The sequence below is a fragment of the Camelus ferus genome, chromosome X (assembly GCF_009834535.1).
Source record: "Camelus ferus isolate YT-003-E chromosome X, BCGSAC_Cfer_1.0, whole genome shotgun sequence".
NCBI lineage: Eukaryota > Metazoa > Chordata > Mammalia > Artiodactyla > Camelidae > Camelus > Camelus ferus.
In genome coordinates, this window is record NC_045732.1 from 76980067 (window position 1) to 76993631 (window position 13565).

The following is a 13565-nucleotide window of genomic DNA, read 5'->3' on the forward strand; positions in this document are numbered from 1 at the left end:
TATCATAGGCTGTTTCCCGCCTCCCCACCCCAGAGCTAGACAAGTTGATCTTACAGTCCATCTAGGGGGGAAAAAATGGCATAAATGGACAGGAAAATCTTGAAAGGGAACAACACGAAGGGAGCCATCGCTACCGAGATGGTTCCTCACTTACTGGATTGAAAAAATGTTTGTCAGCGCTGGCCAGGGTGTGAGGAAGCAGGCAGTCTCATCTATTGTTGGTGGGACTGCAAAATGGTACAATCTCAGTGCAAGGGAATTTGGCAACAGCCAGCAAAATATATACCCATTTATCCTTTGATTCAATCATCTATTTGTAAGGACCTCCCCCCCTTCCCCTACCCATCTCAGAGAGATACCAGCAAAATACAAAATGCTGTATGCTCAAGGCTATTTAAGGAACACTGTTTATTAGCTTTTTTATTAGTAAAATTCTGGAACCTACCTAAACATTCACCAATAGGGAATGGTTGAAGAATCATAGTAGGTAGATAACTCTCTTCTCTAGTATACATGATCTTCAGAGTATATTATGATGTGAAAAAAGAAAAGTACAGAACAATGTATATAATGCTACCATTTATCTGAGCAAAGAGGAGAGAGAGAGTGTGTGTGTGTGTCTGTATAAATGTGTGTATATATTTATATTTATATTTAAAGCAGGATACACGAAAGAAAACAAATGGAAATGGTTACAAACGTGGAAGAGGAGAGATCAGAGTAGAGTACAGAAATGGAAGCTAGACTTTTCTTAAAGTAACGAACGTGTGTGTTTGGTTTTTTAGAATCATCATAAGTGATTTGTGTGAATGATAAAACAAAAGACAAGCTTTAAAAATTAAAACCAAAATGAAACAAATGGGTCTGTAGTTTTGTACCAAGTTGATGAATTACTCTTGCGGAATTTAACTCTTTCAAATGAATTTAAAACATGGTAAGTTGACTGTATATCCCAAATGGGAAAATAGCATAAGGATAAAAAGAACCACAGTGCATCTTGAGCTATATTAAGTATTCATATTGCTAGTAATACTATTGCAGTTGTAGGCCCCTGACTGTGGGAACAAAGGAACGAGCCTTGGGCTGGAATGGTAAACAAGTTATAAAAGCTGCAGACTCAGAGGTGAGAAGGCTGGTTAGCCAAGGACGGGTAAGGTCCCCAGAGGGGGGCAACCTAAGACAGGCACAGCCGCCTGAGTCCAAGAAGAATATGTGAAGCAGCCGTTTCTCATACGTTCCGCCCTGATAAGTTGTAAGGCTTGCTGGTGCCAACACGAACATGATTTGCCAAACGTAAAGGGTCTTCTGACGTTGAGCCAGACGCTGCCTGTTAACCATTTCCCTTGTCGTTCTCTTGCTATACTAAGACTGTAACTTAATAAAGCTTCAGAGTCAGCCATCAGCCTCTCTCCGTGTGTATGTGTACATGATATCGATGCACACCAACAGCAATTGTTATTTTGATATGTATGCATAGAAATACAGTAAGAATGAAGGGGGGCGCTCAAGTACTTATGTGGGTTGTCCTTAGATGTATCAGTGTAAAAGAAAAGAGATAATACCAAATGAGTTAATTAATCTTAACTTCGAACGGAAGTTAGCAGGATCTTGTGAAATATCACAGTGTGAATTCATTTCAATAGAACTGAAACTGTCAGTGTGGACTCTCACAGAAATTGTATTTCTTAGCTGTGTCCCCTGCCAAGCCTAGAAGCAAGGATCTAGTTGCAGTGAGTACCCTTAGGGTCCACATTACGATCTCTAAAACCAACCAGAGCTACTTGGAGAAAGAGCTGGTTCCAGAATCTGAGATGGAAACATGGACAAGATGGAGCCTGGAACATCTTATGTTACCCAAAGCTAGATATATGTTGAGGTTGTGGTCAAAAGAACACAAGAGGCAGAGTGAAAGTGCTCCTAATGGCTAAAGGAAGAATATGTGAGCATCAAAGGAGTAATAAATGCAGAAATGCAGTGGTTTGAGTCCCCAAATGCATAACACCCATGAGTTCATTACAATACAGAAAAAAAAAAATTCCCTTGGTCACTTTAAGTGATTGGAGCTGGATCACCAGCCCATCATTCTGAAGGAGGAAGAATAGAGCGTTAGTTCTACATTCTATATATGAACCATATTTTAGAAAAATCAAGTAGGTATAAAGTTATGCTTTATAGTAGAATTCCAGGCAAAAAAATATACAAAAACAATACAGTTGGGAAAACAATCATCATTTTCCAACACCTAATGAATTAATGGATCTAGGTAATAGCAACCCTCCCTGGCTGCTAAATCCATTATGTAGAGGTTGATATGTCCACTGAACCTGCACCATGATTTTCTTGGGGCAAGTCCTGATTTACATTGGTTGTCCTGTCATCATTACTCATTACTATACCTTCCTTCACCCTCTCTTCAAAATAGTTTCCATTTAGATGATAAAGTGTATGATCAATCCAGTGATAGGAAACTTTGTAATGAATGGGCAGGCTTACAACACCTGAGCTCACTGCTCAATTTTAATATCACAATAAAAAGAGACACAAAGACACTATCTCCTGATGGGCTGTGTATGCAATAGGAAATACGAAGCACCATGTGTGACGTGCTTTTGCCAAACCTAAATCTGATGGAGTCTCAAGCTCTATCAGTTCAGAGTATACACCAGTGAAAGAAGACCATGTTAAGAAATACAGCACGGGAGTGATCTGCCATGTCCAGGATTTCCAGACTCCAATGAGACAATGACCTAGTCTCTTCAACAAATAAACGACAGAAACAAGAGAAGGGAGGACTGTTATGGATTAAGGGAAATTTATAAAACATGTCAAAGAAATGTAGCCTGGATATCTGGTTAGAAGTCTTATTTGAGCAAGACACTTATGAAATAATCAGAGAAATACATTGACCAGATATTATATAACATTAGTGAACTTGTTATTTTATGTATATTGATAGTATTCTTATTTTGTAGGGTGGGTTGTGAATAAAAATATATCTAGGAGTGGAGACGGGGCAGTGGCAGATTTGGAGGGGGGTAATAGGTGAAACAGAATGAACTGTATTTTGATCATTGTTGAAACTGGGTGACGAATACATGGAGATCATTATACTATGCTACCACTTTTGTGCATGTGCCATGTTACAAGTTTCAAAAAACACTCCTATTTTCCTTCTCCATATACGCAAAGCCTCAGAAAACCTCTCAGTCCTTCTCTGCTCTTTTTGCCAGCATGGCGCACGGTGGGGAATGTGTGGGCTTTGGAGTCAGACAAACTTAGACTCAACACTAGGTGATCTAGAACACATTACTTAACTTAGCTGGTCCTCAGTGTCTTCCTCTGCAAAATAAGATAACCCTCATCTGCCTTGCAGAATTGGTGTAAAGATTAAATATCCAAACCACTCATTAATGACAGTCATTATTATCTTTCGATTAGTCCCTAACCTAGTGCCTGGACCATGGTAGGTGCTCAATAAATCTCTGTTTAGGGACTAAATGAATTCATTATGTGTGAATTGTTAGAACAACTGGAAATTGAATCATGGTGACATTCTATTTCATTCCTCTTAAAATGATCATTCTCTTCTTCCTTTTGCCCGCAAACAATGCTTCAACAGTGATAAACACCATAATTACTAAAAATACAGGGTTATATATCTTGTAGAAATGACCTCTGTGTTCCTAATATATGGGAATATGATATGCACTACCTCTGTTCTCAGTTGTAAAAATAACCTTTCCCCAGTTAGTGGGTTTTACTTTACTTAAAAATGTTCCACTTCCTTTTAATATATTTGTTTCAGAGAGGGCTCTCAAAGTAAAGATGATGGAAACAATTCTAGTACCAGCTTGACGCTTGGTTTAAGTGTTACCAGGCTCCCTTGAAGAAAGAAAGTTCACAAGAAGCCATGGCATATTGTTGACTTTTGTTTTCAGTGCTCAGTCCTGAGCCAGTCTTTTTCCCCGATGTCTGGCTTACTGTGACCCCCACCCCCTACCCTGCAAACACCTCCACCCCTCCTCACACACCTGCTTCTTCCCTTCCCCCCTCCTTTCCCACGTTTAGAGAACACACGTACACACACACACGCACAGTTTTCAAACTTGTTGATTTTATTTTAATCACCACTATGCCTGAACAAGGTTGGTGCATGGTTTTGTCTCTAAGCAGTTAGCCATGTCTCAAGCGGCCAGACCTCAGAGACTTGGCTGATAGTCCTGAGGTCTCCGGCCTTGTTCTGAAGTTAGCTGGCTGCTCAGGTCATCACTCGAAGTGGTGGAGATCTCCACGCTCTCTTGGACCTGCTTTGGCTCATTTTGATTCAGTTTCTCATTCTGTCTGTGATAATGGCCACATCGTTTTGACCCTCTAGCTTTCTTAAGTTTTCTTGAAGGGCTCGGGGTTTTTGGAAAGGCTTTTCTTCTCGAACTCCTTTGAAAGGACCTTTTTATCCTCATGGTTGTCTGGGCCACCTGGAAAAGTAACAGGCTGAGCAGGGTGTTGATTTGGGTTGGGGGGCGGGTGGGGTGGGGGGGGAAGAGGGTGGAGGTGGAGGGGAACAGGGGATTCAGGAAAAGGAATGCGGTCTCAGGAGGGGGTTTGTGCCAGGTGAGGATGGGGTAGGGGTCTTGTGGGAGGGTAGTCAGTGTGGAAGAAGTGGTGGAGCATGGGTGGGGTCATCTCACCTTCACACTGCCTCTGGACTGGTGTTGGCAAGTGGACTTCCTCTTCTTCCTCCTTTTGGTGCTTTGGGGTAGGTTGTTCCACAACTGTGCCCAGTGCTTGTGGTTTCCTAGTCACCTTCACCATGACACATGTACAAGCCTGGATAGTGCCTGCATAGTAATCTGTATGTGTTAATCTCACACTCCTAATTTGTCCCTCACTGCTTCCTTTTCCCCTTTTGGTAACCACAAGCTTGCTTTGTATATCTGTGAGTCTCCTTCTGTTTTGTATATACATTTTGTTTCTGGATAGTGCTTTGTGATGTCTAAGCCCTTCCAGTGCTACCATTGGCTGGGGGAGAGCCTTGCTGACCAAACAAAGAAACACCGATAGGGATGGGAGAGGGTGGTGGGACCAAACAAAGCTGAAGGGTGTGGCCTCTATCCTGGGGAGGGGCGTATATAGGGGGTCTAGGAGGCCTGCAGTAAACCACTGGGAAGCACTGTCATGGTGAAGGTGACTAGGAAACCACAAGCACTGGGCACAGTTGTGGAACAACCTACCCCAAAGCACCAAAAGGAGGAAGAAGAGGAAGTCCACTTGCCAACACCAGTCCAGAGGCAGTGTGAAGGTGAGATGACCCCACCCATGCTCCACCACTTCTTCCACACTGACTACCCTCCCACAAGACCCCTACCCCATCCTCACCTGGCACAAACCCCCTCCTGAGACCGCATTCCTTTTCCTGAATCCCCTGTTCCCCTCCACCTCCACCCTCTTCCCCCCCCACCCCACCCGCCCCCCAACCCAAATCAACACCCTTCTCAGCCTGTTACTTTTCCAGGTGGCCCAGACAACCATGAGGATAAAAAGGTCCTTTCAAAGGAGTTCGAGAAGAAAAGCCTTTCCAAAAACCCCGAGCCCTTCAAGAAAACTTAAGAAAGCTAGAGGGTCAAAACGATGTGGCCATTATCACAGACAGAATGAGAAACTGAATCAAAATGAGCCAAAGCAGGTCCAAGAGAGCGTGGAGATCTCCACCACTTCGAGTGATGACCTGAGCAGCCAGCTAACTTCAGAACAAGGCCGGAGACCTCAGGACTATCAGCCAAGTCTCTGAGGTCTGGCCGCTTGAGACATGGCTAACTGCTTAGAGACAAAACCATGCACCAACCTTGTTCAGGCATAGTGGTGATTAAAATAAAATCAACAAGTTTGAAAACTGTGCGTGTGTGTGTGTACGTGTGTTCTCTAAACGTGGGAAAGGAGGGGGGAAGGGAAGAAGCAGGTGTGTGAGGAGGGGTGGAGGTGTTTGCAGGGTAGGGGGTGGGGGTCACAGTAAGCCAGACATCGGGGAAAAAGACTGGCTCAGGACTGAGCACTGAAAACAAAAGTCAACAATATGCCATGGCTTCTTGTGAACTTTCTTTCTTCAAGGGAGCCTGGTAACACTTAAACCAAGCGTCAAGCTGGTACTAGAATTGTTTCCATCATCTTTACTTTGAGAGCCCTCTCTGAAACAAATATATTAAAAGGAAGTGGAACATTTTTAAGTAAAGTAAAACCCACTAACTGGGGAAAGGTTATTTTTACAACTGAGAACAGAGGTAGTGCATATCATATTCCCATATATTAGGAACACAGAGGTCATTTCTACAAGATATATAACCCTGTATTTTTAGTAATTATGGTGTTTATCACTGTTGAAGCATTGTTTGCGGGCAAAAGGAAGAAGAGAATGATCATTTTAAGAGGAATGAAATAGAATGTCACCATGATTCAATTTCCAGTTGTTCTAACAATTCACACATAATGAATTCATTTAGTCCCTAAACAGAGATTTATTGAGCACCTACCATGGTCCAGGCACTAGGTTAGGGACTAATCGAAAGATAATAATGACTGTCATTAATGAGTGGTTTGGATATTTAATCTTTACACCAATTCTGCAAGGCAGATGAGGGTTATCTTATTTTGCAGAGGAAGACACTGAGGACCAGCTAAGTTAAGTAATGTGTTCTAGATCACCTAGTGTTGAGTCTAAGTTTGTCTGACTCCAAAGCCCACACATTCCCCACCGTGCGCCATGCTGGCAAAAAGAGCAGAGAAGGACTGAGAGGTTTTCTGAGGCTTTGCGTATATGGAGAAGGAAAATAGGAGTGTTTTTTGAAACTTGTAACATGGCACATGCACAAAAGTGGTAGCATAGTATAATGATCTCCATGTATTCGTCACCCAGTTTCAACAATGATCAAAATACAGTTCATTCTGTTTCACCTATTACCCCCCTCCAAATCTGCCACTGCCCCGTCTCCACTCCTAGATATATTTTTATTCACAACCCACCCTACAAAATAAGAATACTATCAATATACATAAAATAACAAGTTCACTAATGTTATATAATATCTGGTCAATGTATTTCTCTGATTATTTCATAAGTGTCTTGCTCAAATAAGACTTCTAACCAGATATCCAGGCTACATTTCTTTGACATGTTTTATAAATTTCCCTTAATCCATAACAGTCCTCCCTTCTCTTGTTTCTTGTCGTTTATTTGTTGAAGAGACTAGGTCATTGTCTCATTGGAGTCTGGAAATCCTGGACATGGCAGATCACTCCCGTGCTGTATTTCTTAACATGGTCTTCTTTCACTGGTGTATACTCTGAACTGATAGAGCTTGAGACTCCATCAGATTTAGGTTTGGCAAAAGCACGTCACACATGGTGCTTCGTATTTCCTATTGCATACACAGCCCATCAGGAGATAGTGTCTTTGTGTCTCTTTTTATTGTGATATTAAAATTGAGCAGTGAGCTCAGGTGTTGTAAGCCTGCCCCATTCATTACAAAGTTTCCTATCACTGGATTGATCATACACTTTATCATCTAAATGGAAACTATTTTGAAGAGAGGGTGAAGGAAGGTATAGTATGAGTAATGATGACAGGACAACCAATGTAAATCAGGACTTGCCCCAAGAAAATCATGGTGCAGGTTCAGTGGACATATCAACCTCTACATAATGGATTTAGCAGCCAGGGAGGGTTGCTATTACCTAGATCCATTAATTCATTAGGTGTTGGAAAATGATGATTTTTTTCCCAACTGTATTGTTTTTGTATATTTTTTGCCTGGAATTCTACTATAAAGCATAACTTTATACCTACTTGATTTTTCTAAAATATGGTTCATATAAGAAATGTAGAACTAACGCTCTATTCTTCCTCCTTCAGAATGATGGGCTGGTGATCCAGCTCCAATCACTTAAAGTGACCAAGGAATTTTTTTTTTTCTGTATTGTAATGAACTCATGGGTGTTAATGCATTTGGGGACTCAAACCACTGCATTTCTGCATTTATTACTCCTTTGATGCTCACATATTTCTTCCTTTAGCCATTAGGAGCACTTTCACTCTGCCTCTTGTGTTCTTTTGACACAACCTCAACATATATCCTAGCTTTGGGGTAACATAAGATGTTCCAGGCTCATCTTGTCCATGTTCCATCTCAGATCTGGAACCAGCTCTTTCTCCAAGGAGCTCTGGTTGGTTTTAGAGATCGTAATGTGGACACTAAGGGTACTCACTGCAACTAGATCCTTGCTTCTAGGCCTTGGCAGGGGACACAGCTAAGAAATACATTTCTGTGAGAGTCCACACTGACAGTTTCAGTTCATATTGAAATGAATTCACACTTGATATTTCACAAGATCCTGCTACTTCCGTTCGAATTTAAGATTAATTTACTCAATTTGGTATTATCTCTTTTCTTTTACACTGAACATCTAAGGACACCCACATAATTACTTATCCCCCCCTTCATTCTTACTGTATTTCTATGCATACATATCAAAAATAACAATTGCTGTTGGTGTCGCGATATCATGTACACATACACACGGAGAGAGCTGATGGCTACTCTGAAGCTTTATTAAGTTACAGTCTTATATAGCAAAGAAGAACGACAAGGGAAATGGTTAACAGGCAGCGTCTGGCTCAACGTCAGAAGACCCTTTACGTTTTGGCAAATCATGTTCGTGTTGGCACCAGCAAGCCTTACAACTTATCAGGGCGGAACGTATGAGAAACGGCTGCTTCACAATATTCTTCTTGGACTCAGGCGGCTGTGCCTGTCTTAGGTTGCCCCCCTCTGGGGACCTTACCCGTCCTTGGCTAACCAGCCTTCTCACCTCTGAGTCTGCAGCTTTTTATAACTTGTTTACCATTCCAGCCCAAGGCTCGTTCCTTTGTTCCCACAGTCAGGGGCCTACAACTGCAATAGTATTACTAGCAATATGAATACTTAATATAGCTCAAGATGCACTGTGGTTCTTTTTATCCTTATGCTATTTTTCCCATTTGGGATATACAGTCAACTTACCATGTTTTAAATTCATTTGAAAGAGTTAAATTCCGCAAGAGTAATTCATCAACTTGGTACAAAACTACAGACCCATTTGTTTCATTTTGGTTTTTAATTTTTAAAGCTTGTCTTTTTGTTTTATCATTCCACAAATCACTTATTGATTCTAAAACCCAAACCACACGTTCGTTACTTTAAGAAAAGTCTAGCTTCCATTTCTGTACTCTCTACTCTGATCTCTCCTCTTCCACGTTTGTAACCATTTCCATTTGTTTTCTTCGTGTATCCTGCTTTAAATATAAATATAAATATATATACACACATTTATACAGACACACACACACACTCTCTCTCTCCTCTTTGCTCAGATAAATGGTAGCATTATATACATTGTTCTGTACTTTTCTTTTTTCACATCATAATATACTCTGAAGATCATGTATACTAGAGAAGAGAGTTATCTACCTACTATGATTCTTCAACCATTCCCTATTGGTGAATGTTTAGGTAGGTTCCAGAATTTTACTAATAAAAAAGCTAATAAACAGTGTTCCTTAAATAGCCTTGAGCATACAGCATTTTGTATTTTGCTGGTATCTCTCTGAGATGGGTAGGGGAAGGGGGGGAGGTCCTTACAAATAGATGATTGAATCAAAGGATAAATGGGTATATATTTTGCTGGCTGTTGCCAAATTCCCTTGCACTGAGATTGTACCATTTTGCAGTCCCACCAACAATAGATGAGACTGCCTGCTTCCTCACACCCTGGCCAGCGCTGACAAACATTTTTTCAATCCAGTAAGTGAGGAACCATCTCGGTAGCGATGGCTCCCTTCGTTGTTGTTCCCTTTCAAGATTTTCCTGTCCATTTATGCCATTTTTTCCCCCCTAGATGGACTGTAAGATCAACTTGTCTAGCTCTGGGGTGGGGAGGCGGGAAACAGCCTATGATATTGGAAGGCCTGGATATGTTTTTATTAGGAGTAACATTTTCATACATTTAAAAATCATACTCATTTCTGTGAATTATTTATTCACAATTTGTATTATTCTTCTATTGCGTTTTTGGCCTCTTCTCAATTTTAAGTAGCTCTTTTAGAATATAAAAGAATCCTAGGTTGTAAAATAATATTTGCATGGTTTCAGTTTTTACACCTGGATCGCTGATCCATTTAGAATTTACTCTGGTATACAGTGTAAGGAATAGGTCCAATTTTATCTTTTTCCACATGGCTATTCAGTTACTCCCATGCCATTTTTTTTTAAAGTCCATTCCCCGCCTTGATGTGACATAGACTGCATTTCTATATATATTTGTGTCTATTTAGACATGTTATCATATGTTTCGTTGTTCAATTCAGGCGCCAATACCACACTGTTTAGTTACACAGATTTTATCACAGGTTTTAGTATCTGTAGGTGTGGCTCCCCTCCTTGGTCTTCCTTTTCAGGGTTTTCCTGTCTATTGTTTGCTCCTTTATTTCCTCAAATGGTGATTACAATGAACCTGTCTAGCTCCAGAAAAAAAAATCTCATGGCATTTTTATTGTGATTGTTTTAAATTTATAAATTTACTGCCAAAGAACTGACTCTTTATAACATCGAGTCTTCTGATCCAAGAGTGTAGCATGTCTTTCCATCTGTTCAAGTCTATTCCTGTGTCTTTCCGAATGATTTCGAGTAGTCCTTGTTTATATTTTGGCTATTTTTGTTGTTGTTGTTGTTGTTAACTGTTTTACCTAGGTATTTTATTTGTGCCAGTGTCAATGGAATCTTCCTTCTTATTTTCTAGCTGGTTATTCTTCTATATATGAGAACATCTGATTTCTGCAGGCTAGTTTTATTGCCTGTTACTCTACTAATATCTCCCATTTTTCACAGTGTTGTTTTTTTCAATTTATATTGCCTTTCTAATATTGTGTGTGTGTTTCCTCTCTCTTGTCTAATTACACCAGAAGGTTAAACAGGAATGAGATACCGGGCATCTGTTTTTTATTTCTGACTTTAGTGACAGAGTCTCTACTTAGTGGTTCCCCATTGGGGCTGAGATTTGTACATTTGATTAGTTAAGGTAGTGTATCCAGCTATATTATTTGTGAGAAGTCACTGAGCACAACATTCGCAGAATCCAATTCCGAAAAATAAGTGGCCATTCTACAGAGTGTGTGGTACTCAATACCAACTTCCAGTGATTAGAATACCGATGTGAACAAGGACAAGTTGGGGGACAGGTATAAAGCGTACATGCTAAGTAAGGTTATTACATTCACACTGTATTTACTAGCAAACCATTCGGCAATGGGTATAAGAGGAGTTTTGTGGCTAGAATTCCTTTCTTTGGGCCATTAGGTAATACAATTTAACGACAAGGGTATTTTACTGTCTGTGAAGAGAAAATTTAAAAAAAAAATGTATGTGGAACAAGAGTTTGTTTGACTGGGCTAAAGTACTTATGGTTTTACTTACGCTGTTACATATTTGCCACTTAATAGTTCTCCAGTTTTCAATCCCCTTTATTAGTCAGTGTGGATTCTGCTTGAAGAGCAATAGTTAAACACACAGGCTCTGGAATCAGGCTGTTTGGTAGAATCAAATTCTGGCCCCACATACCTGTTGTGTGACCTGCAATAAGTCGCTTAACCTAATTTTCTTCACTAAAATGAAGCCACAAAATTTCCACTCGGGTTTCCATGACTTTCAAGCATTAGCATTTCAGCCTAGCACTTTTACCTCTTGTGACTTGGCTTCTGTGATTGTGGAATGCCCTGCGTATTTCATACAGCTCCAACGAGGTTCAAATATGAAATACAGGAAAGTGCTCTAAAATGTAGTATTTTCAGCAAAAAAAAAAAAAATGTAGATTAATGTTTGATTTGGGGGAAAAGCTGTTGCTTTGGGAAAGACAGGCAATCATACTTTTTATATTGTCTTTTTGCACCATTTGTTCCATGACATATTTAGTGCTTTCTGCCCGCGAACTTCAAGACACCTTCACCTTAATGTCTTCAAGATACCATGTCATCAAGCACCTGATCAGGTTCACAAACTTAGTGACTGACTAGTAGCCCACGGAGAAGAGGAGAAGCATTAGGGGAACCTATGTGTGAGGGAACTCCCCCTTGGCAGGAGGCCACAATACCATCAAGTGGGGCCATACGTGAATGTGAAACAAAAGTCCTGCATTCTGTTGCATCTCCCTCAGTTATAAAGCCCCCAGTAACCGTCAACATTTAGGTTCACACATTTAGGGTACGATCAGAGTGAAAGTACGATAATCTGCACATTAATTAGAAACATGACCAAGAAAATTTTCAACCCTGAGGATAAGAAAGGGAACCACTGTAGTCAGAAGAGCAATCTCTGTGTCTCTGAGAATTCCTCATCAGACACTCATGGTTTCGCTGCTGACGGATTACATAAGCGTTCAGGACAGGACGGATGTTAGCCCTATTGAGCGTGATGCCTTCTTTGACTGCTACAAACTGAAATGTGAGGTCGTGACACTGCATGACTGAATGGCTTATAATACTACAACTGTCAAGTCAAGCGATATTAGAAGAAATGACTTCCTTGATATTAGTCATTTTTCAAAGAAGGTGTTTAGCTACTGTGGAACAAAAGGAAATAGGAGCTATACTCTACCAATTAGAGTTTTAAAGGGTTACATGGGACTTTCGGTAATCTGTATTTAGTGAAAATGCATCTGACCAGCTCAGGAGAAAAATGAATCTTGCACTTGACTTAGGGGGCCTGTTCTTTGATATTCTGAATTTAAACTTTATTGTTACAAAAAAGTGGACGTTAAACATTACCATTAAAAGATAAAACGTTAACATAAACACAGTACACATGTAAGAAAATCTGTCTCCTAACAAAATGGTTATTAAAAAAGAAAAATCTTGTTTTTCAACTATCAGCCACAAGTTACTTCAAGTACACGTTTAACCCTTTGAAGTGGTGACAGAATAAAATAAGCGTCAGCCGTTCAATCACTAAGTACATTAAAAACACATTAAAAGAGAGAGAGAGAGAGAGAGAGAGAGAGAGAGAGAGAGAGAGAGATTCACTCCTCTCCTCCAAGTAGCTTTAAAATAAAATAACACATTGAAAACAATTTCAGTAACTCAGAATAAGAATACAGTTAACTGACTTATTCCAAATATATTCTGAAACAATTCCATATTCATTAAATCAAATGTTCCCAAATGAAGATTTTGAACATTGTCATAGATTTTTCTAAAATGCCCGTTACATGAGGAAAGGTACAATAATTAATTATTCAAGTTTTTAGATGAAAACAAAACCAATGTTCCACATAGTCAATGAATATTAACCTTGAACACAAAGCACTCTAGGTAATGCATCTTTAAGACAGGTGTGAAATACATAAACCACAGGTAATTAAGAGTGTGTATATATTAATGAAAGACTTTTGATCCATGCTAAGGGCAGGTGTCATTTAATAGTGGACCAACGCCAAGTAAATGACATTGTGATGTCTTTGTGGAAATGACACATTCACAAACCCATGTC

The 13565-nt window shown here is 40.1% G+C and overlaps 2 protein-coding genes across 2 annotated transcripts in view; one reads left to right on the forward strand and one right to left on the reverse strand.

The window, feature by feature from the left end:
* LOC102511866 (60S ribosomal protein L31) overlaps nt 1-4079 on the forward strand; it is a 30242-nt gene extending 26163 nt beyond the window's left edge. The window contains exons 2-3 of the mRNA XM_032474586.1: nt 713-720; nt 4069-4079. The gene's annotated coding sequence lies outside the window, so the exon portion shown is untranslated. The remainder of the gene's footprint in view (nt 1-712; nt 721-4068) is intronic.
* The window catches only part of LOC116661882 (paraneoplastic antigen Ma6E-like), a 177598-nt gene that overhangs the window by 34706 nt on the left and 129327 nt on the right, over nt 1-13565 (reverse strand). The gene's annotated exons all lie outside the window — the stretch shown is intronic.